The following is a 7,387-nucleotide window of genomic DNA, read 5'->3' as shown; positions in this document are numbered from 1 at the left end:
ATATTGTCCAACGGGTTGGAATAATGCTCGGGAGGTGTTGGTACATACTGTGGCACAATGTTGTTCTGATGAGGCGGGTCCATCGTGCGCGGTTGAACCGGCGCTCCTGTTCCTGGTGCCTCCGCCCGGTTCAGTATTGGCTGGTGACTAGCTCCTGCTCCTGGTGTGTTGAAGAGATTTCGTGGCTCATAACCCGACGGGAGATGCGATCGATACCTTCTTCTCATGACTTCTTCGGAAGCGTTCTGATCTAGTCTAATCCGGTAGGCCTGAGCTTCCAGCTCGGCCCGTTCTGTAGCCATCCTAGCGTTCTCTACCGCTAGGTCCGCTTTAGCCTGAGCTATTTGATCCTTCACCTTCGCAATCTCCGCTTGTGCTGATCCCGGGCTGCTGCATCCACCTCTGCGGCCATCAATGTTGCCAAAGCGTCGAACAGGTCAGACATGACTTGAACCGGAGGCGGCGCAGAGCTTCCTGCCCCCGCCGGCGTGGCCGTTGTTGAACCAGAGAGTATTGCTGCAATAGTTGATGAGTGAGGCACTGACTATGTACCGGCCATGAAGATAGCGGCCCGGTTTGGCAGATCAGGGGGGTCCGGAATACTGTTGCCCTCGGATGCTCCACCAATCCGGCCATCCTGCAACTGATAGAGCGTTTCGGTCTCTCCAGAAGACTCATCATTAGAACAGACAACGGTTTCTCCATCGAACGCTGGTCCATCCTCGTATTCTGCTCCATGGATGACACCTACGAAAACATGCTTCGTCACGGGCTGAACCGGCGAAGAACTTGCACGCTGAGCCGTTTTGATGATGTTAGTGCAGATGTCTGGCTCAGGGGCCGGTTCGCCAATCTTGCCGATGAAGACGTGAATCCCACCAAAGGGGACCTGGTACCCATATTCGATTGAATCGGCCTCAGGACCCCATCCCGCGTTGTCGATGTAGAGCTTGCCGTGATGACTCTTCGTCATCCGGCCCACAGCTTATCCCTTGAGTCCATCAAAGCTGCCCTTCAAGAACTCGAAACCATCGTGCGATAGCCCCACGGTGGGTGCCAACTGTCGTGGGTTTGTCATGGCAGATGTCCTTGTGAAAGGACTTAGTCGTGGAGCCATCGCAATGAGTTAGCTTAAAGGGGTTAAACCGGACAAGGGGACACGGAGAGTTTATACTAGTTCGGCCCCTTCGATGAAGGTAAAAGCCTACATCTAGTTGTGATTGGTATTGCTTGGGTTTCAAAGGCCAGGGAGCGAATCCGCTTTGTCCGGCTCTCGAGTTGTTGTCTGTCCCTTGAACCGCTGCCGGATCATCCCCTTATATACATGGGTGGTGCCCGTCGGTTTACAGAGTCCCGTAACTGGCTCATAAACATGTCCGGTTCGGTCTCCACTCTTTCTATCTTACAATGCAAGTTACATACTAATTCCGGTTCACGGCTACAGGCTTTAAACCGGTTTCTAGGCCCTGGGCCTTTCCTCTTCTCTTTACATGGGCTTCAAGCATAATCCACTATGGATGAAGCTAACCCGGCCTTTCCTGGCCGGTTTACACCCAATAGTAATATCCCCAACACATACTAAGAACTTTTATTCTACTAGATCAAGATATTACCAAAAGGATTGAACTAAGAAAAACGATAAAGATAAAAGTGATGGTGATACGATACCAGGGCACTCCCCCAAGCTTGGTAGTTGCCAAGGGGAGTGCCCATACCCATGTGATTATGTCTCCTTTGTTGGTGAAGAAGGTGGAGTTGTTGATGATGGATAGTCGCACATCCAGCGTAGGAGGTCTTCTAACTTGCGGATAATGCCCTTGAGTGCGATGATATGCTCCTTCAACAAAATATTTTCACGTGTGAGATACTTATTTTGTATACGAGCTAACTCAATCATCTTGAAAGCTTCGATTTCTGTTGCGGTAAGAAGATTGTGACCAAGTTGAAGGGTGTCTTCTGTTGCCGGAACTTGGTCCTCCATGGTCTTCTTGATCCCTTCATCCTTGCTGATCTCCACGGGTTCTTCTCTCTTCAGCTCTATCTTCATTAGCCAAGCATCATTGCCCTCATGGTTGGAGGAGGAGGGAGACGACATAGTGCCTGGCCTTGACAACCCTGACAGAAAACAATTCGAAACAAAGACAGGAGATTTTTGCGTGATACGGGAGTCAAAACCTCCGGGAGATTATATAATGGATTTTTACTGACCAAAATACATGTCATGTAAAAAAATGGAGTCCGTAAAGCGCACGAGGTGCCCACGAGGTAGGGGCGCGCGCCCAGGGGGGTAGAGCGTGCCCTCCACCCTCGTGTCCTTCCCGGACTGCTTCTTATTTTTCTATTTTTCTAAATATTCCAAAACGGAGAAATATTGCCTTAAAAACTGTTTTGGAGTCGGTTTACTTACCGTACCACATACCTATCCCTTTTCGGAGTCTGGAGCATTCCGGAAAGTGTCCCTTATGTATTCCTCTGGGGTTACGGTTTCAATAACATTGGTTTCAACATTTATGGGATTACCTGAGATATAATGTTTGATTCTTTGACCGTTCACCACCTTCGGATTTGTGCCTTCGAAGTTGTTGATTTTTATGGCACCAGAATGATAGACCTCCTCGATAACGTCAGGACCTTCCCATTTAGAGAGAAGTTTTCCTACAAAAAATCTTAAACGGGAGTTGTATAGCAATACATAATCACCTATATTAAACTCACGCTTTTGTATTCTTTTGTCATGCCATCTCTTAACTTTTTCTTTAAACAACTTGGCATTTTCATAGTCTTGGGTTCTCCATTCGTCAAGTGAGCTAATATCAAATAACCTCTTCTCACCAGCAAGTTTGAAATCATAATTGAGTTCTTTAATAGCCCAATATGCCTTGTGTTCTAGTTCGAGAGGTAAGTGACATGCTTTTCCATAAACCATTTTATACGGAGACATACCCATAGGATTTTTATATGCAGTTCTATAAGCCCATAATGCATCATCAAGTTTCTTGAACCAATTCTTTCTAGATCTATTAACAGTCTTTTGCAAAATTAGTTTGAGCTCTCTATTACTCAATTCTACTTGACCACTAGACTGTGGGTGATAAGGAGATGTGATTCTATGATTAACATCATATTTAGCAGGCATTTTACGGAAAGCACCATGAATAAAATGTGAAACACCATCAATCATTAAATATCTAGGCTCCAAATCTTGGAAAAATAACTTCTTTAAGCATTTTAATAGAAGTGTTATGATTAGCACTACTAGTTGGAATAGCTTCTACTCACTTAGTAACGTAATCAACAGCAACTAAAATATTTGTATATCCATTAGAGGAAGGAAAGGGTCCCATATAGTCAAAGCCCCAAACATCAAATGGTTCAATTACGAGTGAATAGTTCATAGGCATTTCTTGACGTCTACTAATATTACCAATTCTTTGACATTCATCACAAGATAAGACAAATTTACAGGCATCCTTGAAGAGAGTAGGCCAATAAAAACCAAATTGCAATACCTTATGTGCAGTTCTATCTCCAGCATGGTGTCCTCCATAAGCTTCGGAGTGACACTTGCGTAGGAACTGTTCCTGTTCATGCTCAGGTACACAACGTCTAATAATACCATCTACTCCTTCTTTATGAAGATGTGGATCATCCCAAAAGTAATGCCTCAAATCATAGAAGAACTTTTTCTTTTGCTGGTATGTGAAACTAGGTGGTATAAACTTAGTGTCGGTGTCAAAACCGGCGGATCTCGGGTAGGGGGTCCCGAACTGTGCGTCTAGGCCGGATGGTAACAGGAGGCAAGGGACACAAAGTTTTACCCAGGTTCGGGCCCTCTCGATGGAGGTAAAACCCTACGTCCTGCTTGATTAATATTGATGATATGGGTAGTACAAGAGTAGATCTACCACGAGATCGGAGAGGCTAAACCCTAGAAGCTAGCCTATGGTATGATTGTTGTTATGTATGTTGTCCTACGGACTAAAACCCTCCGGTTTATATAGACACCGGAGAGGGTTAGGGTTACACAAAGTCGGTTACAATGGTAGGAGATCTACATATCCGTATCGCCAAGCTTGCCTTCCACGCCAAGGAAAGTCCCTTCCGGACACGGGACGAAGTCTTCAATCTTGTATCTTCATAGTCCAAGAGTCCGGCTGAAGGTATAGTCCGGTCATCCGGACACCCCCTAATCTAGGACTCCCTCAGTAGCCCCCGAACCAGGCTTCAATGACGATGAGTCCGACGCGCATATTGTCTTCGGCATTGCAAGGCGGGTTCTCCTCCAAATTCTGTGTACCTGTTGAATAAAGTCCGGCTTCTTGTAAATGTTGCGCTACTTGGCTTCTACGCCCAATAATGGCCGTCTCCCACGTGTCAAACGAATATGAAAAGTCTGAGTGTTTTTTCATTCACACCCCTAGCCGCGTAAATGAGCTGCCCATTTAAGGGGACGAGGATTTAGATGCAAGCCACATCTTCCCCCCTTCGCGAGTGTTCATCAGAGCGCATCCGACAAAGGTCCATTCCACCATGGCCAGCCATCGCAACTCCTCCTTTCGCCCTTCCAGCCCTCAGCCTGGATATTGGGAGAGATGCTCCATCCCGCATAGCGAGCTAGTGACGCTCCAGACCAAGGGATTTCTCCCCCGGCCTATATGATCCCGGTTCGAGCCGGTCTTGCCGTCTATAACGGCGGAAAGCAAGCGGAGAGTGCCCCTAATCCCTCCAAAGGAGAGCGGGTATGCCTCGTCCCTTATTTAATAAGGGGGCTCGGGTTTCCAATCCATCCATTTCTCCGAGGGCTGCTGGAGTTCTACGGCCTCCAGCTACACAATCTCACACCTGCCTCCGTATTGCATATCGCGGGCTTCGTAGCCCTCTGCGAGCTGTTTTTGGGTGTCGAGGCTCATTTCGGGCTATGGAAAAGGTTATTCTGCCTTGTGCCCTGCTCTAAGGAGGGGTCAATATATCAAGTGGGCGGAGCCGAAGTGTGGCGCATCGCCGGGACCGGATATCTATCCGGAACCCCAAAGAAGGCGTCCGAAGACTGGCCTTCGGAATGGTTTTATATAGAGGATGTCCCGCTGTCCGGATCGGCCACCCTGAGTTCAACAGTGCCCCCTAAAGAAGCGCCTAAGTTGGCGTCCATGGAGCCCTCAGAGGGAAAGTGACAGGGACATCATTTACCTTGGGCCGGATAAGATTGTTAGCCCATTCCGGACTGACCATGATCGGGGTTATGGCTGAATGCATCATGCGGGGGGTGCATCTGCTTCAGTATAGAAGCCACCCCATGTGGGACTTCAACGGGGAGGACGACGCCACCCGCTACGCCCGTAAGGGGCCGGATTCAGCTGCCGCTCTACTGAAGATCTTGTCCACTTTGTACAAGGGAGAAGAGGAGGAATTTCTCGGCGTCAACCCACAGGGTGGATTCTCTATGCACAATCCCCCAAGCTGGGTAAGCGGTCGCATTTACTTTGCCCATCCGTTTTGTATTCCCATTGTTAAATATTCAGTCTAACGACTTCAACGCAGGAACTGCACCGGGCTGTTAAGGAAATAAACAACCCTCCTCCACAACCCGAGGACCCAGGACGGTCCCTCGACCCGGCCTCTCAAGAGGATCCGGACATATCTGTGGAGCTGATTGATGGAGTGTTCCATCAATTGAGCAAGGATAATGCCTTGGTGGCCATTACGGCCAATTACCCAGGGCTAATCCCGGCCTCCCAGGTAACTGATATCGAAGTCCCAGTACCCCGAATAGGTGTCCGCCCTCTCGTGCTTTCAGTTTCCTGATTACAACCGAGCTTTGCAGGGGAGGTTTTTGAGACGGGAGGCCGAACCTACGGCGGCAAGCCCACAAGGGGCCGCAGGGCCCCGTGGGCAGAAAAGAGGCGCAGTCCGGACCGAGGCATCAACGCAAAGGTATGGCGCGCCCCCTTATCCCAGGTGTTACACCTGCGAGGCATATTAACACTCGTGCTCTCTTCAGGACAAAGAGACCTCGCCGGACTATACCCGGAGAGGCTTCCAACCGCGCCTCCACTAGCCAGGCTCCAAAGCCTGGTCCGGAGGCGGAGGCAAACACAAGGCGCGCACTAGACGCTCCTTCGATGGAGGATGTGGACAGGTTGTCTACCACCAACTCTGAGATGGAGAGTCCATGAACCACAGGCGTCGCCGGACAATTCTTCGCGACGCTTGTTTCTCCCAAGAGGCATTAGATGCCTTTAATTCGGGAGATGCGTACCTCCGTGCCGCTCAAAATGGTCTAGCCAGAGCCACGGAGCAATATGTAAAAGATATACGGGTAAGAAAATTTTGGTAATTATATATATATATATACCAGTAGCCCCCGAGACTTGAAACAGTTAGAATAACTGATTTAAGGATCATTTGTTATGCGGGTTCTTACAGAAAAGAATTCCCTACTGTCCAAGGAGCTGGAAGAGTGCAAAGCCCAACTTGAGGCCGCACTAGCCACGGCAGGGGAGCCCAAGGAGACCCCCTCTGGTAATATACACTTCGAAAGATAAGTATTTTGTGGAGCACGGCATGGGTGCGAATCTGACAAATGAAATTGCAGATGGCGCCGGATTGAATCCGGAAAGGCAACACCTCCTACGCCAGCTAAAGGCTGGTGAGAAGGTGCTGACAAAGGTGAGGCGGGAGAAGAACGATCTCCAAGATGCCAACACCAAGCTAGGCGTCGAGCTGAAAGATGTTCATGCCCAGCTGTCAGACTCCGTTAAGGAGAATCAACGGCTTCGGTGCGGCATATTTAGTAAGTGCTTGAATGAACCTTTGAAAGAAAGTTAGGCGGGGAAGTCGACTAACAGAGCAATGTCTGTAGGTGTGCTAACAGGTCGTCCTGCAGAGGAGATGCCCGGTTCTACGGGTGACCTCCTTCCCGAGCTCTCGCAACTGCGTGATCGAGTTCGGCAGGCGATGCAAGGTGTCGCCCAGGCCCTGTGGCCATCCATCTCCATGCCCGAAGGTCTTGGAGAGCTTGCGGAGAAGATAAAGGGAGCACGGCGGCGCTTCCGATTGTGGAAGATATCGGCATGCCGTCAAGGCGCTAGGGAGGCCTGGGCCATGGTGAAGACGCGGTACACAAAGGCTGACCCCAACCACATGGCCGAGGCCGATGGGAAGGAGATCCCTGTAAGCTTAGTATACGGCCAAGTAGAGTTGGCCGCAAAGTATTCCCAGTAGGACTGTAAATTAGACAGCCTGTTAGATGGTATTGAAGAGGAATACAATCAGTCAAAATGACTATGTAATTTAATTGACATTTATAATGCCTTCTAGCCGGATTGTAGATCATTTGTCATGGCCGACCTTTTCGCTTCAGCCTCGGGACCTGACGGTCCAGAGTGTG

Source organism: Triticum aestivum, chromosome 3A, assembly GCF_018294505.1.
Source record: "Triticum aestivum cultivar Chinese Spring chromosome 3A, IWGSC CS RefSeq v2.1, whole genome shotgun sequence".
NCBI lineage: Eukaryota > Viridiplantae > Streptophyta > Magnoliopsida > Poales > Poaceae > Triticum > Triticum aestivum.
Note: the sequence above shows the minus strand (reverse complement) of the source record.